This window comes from Triticum dicoccoides, chromosome 4A, assembly GCF_002162155.2.
Source record: "Triticum dicoccoides isolate Atlit2015 ecotype Zavitan chromosome 4A, WEW_v2.0, whole genome shotgun sequence".
NCBI lineage: Eukaryota > Viridiplantae > Streptophyta > Magnoliopsida > Poales > Poaceae > Triticum > Triticum dicoccoides.
Genome location: NC_041386.1, coordinates 593,546,462 through 593,547,534, shown reverse-complemented (window position 1 = coordinate 593,547,534; position 1,073 = coordinate 593,546,462).

Sequence of the window (1,073 nt, the reverse complement as noted above, 5' to 3'; positions counted from 1 at the left end):
TATTCCCGTTGTTTTCACCCTTTCACGCCCTATTACAGGCATCGAACGATTGCCTGCCCGCTCGAAACTTTCCAGGTTACCTCCTTACTTTGATCTCGATAATTTCTTAAGATTCGATTCGAGAGTTACTTTCCGCCACCTTCCTCGATGTTGTCGACCCGATAGTCAACCTTGTCGACGTCCGTTCTCTCGGAATAACCCCGCCTTATTCTATCTTTAGTACGATGGAGATCCCGAAGAAAGGATGACGACTTCGCCATGATGACCTGAAGCAGAGAAATAAAAACGTCAATGTAACGGATCGACCTCTTCGAGAAGAGCAACCTAAGACGAGAAGAACCGTTAGAATTTCGTAACCAAAACTTTCCCCCTTACACCCCTCTTAAATCTCGGGACGAGATTTCTTGTAGTGGAGGAGAATTGTGACGCCCGGATAATCTTGCTAAAATAATCCCACGCTAATCAAGCCACGTCATCCCGATTACCGATGCTAAACGTCCGTTAGTTCAAACCGTGTCAAATTAAAATTTAAAATAAAGGCAAACGACAAAAGTTTTGAAATATTAAAACTAAATTGTTTGGGTTGTGTCAAATAATGCATAGGTAATTATGGTGGAGAAACCACATTTTTATAAAAGGTTTAAATGCACTTAAGTAATTAAAGTGGTAGCTAAGACAATTAAATATATGCATTTTGGATTTTATAAAATACTATACTATTTTGTTTAGGGTTAAAACCTTTTGTGGCAGTAGTTATAATTGTAACTCTATTTTAGGTGTGGGTTTCACTTTTTGTAAAACTATAAAATATTACATAAGTAAAATAAAACAGAAATAAGAGAATAAATAAATAAAAGAAAATACGAAAATAGAAAACTGTAGCTAAACTAAAACAAAGTAGAAGCCCCCCCCCTCCTCTGGGCCGTGGCCCAACTAGGCCAACCCCCAGGCCCAGCCGGCCCACCCCCTCCCCTCCATAGCCCCCCACCAGGGGAGAAACCCTAGCCGGTCCACCCATTCGCCCCACTCCCCCCACGACGCCACTCCCTCTCCCCCCTCCCGATCCAATCTAG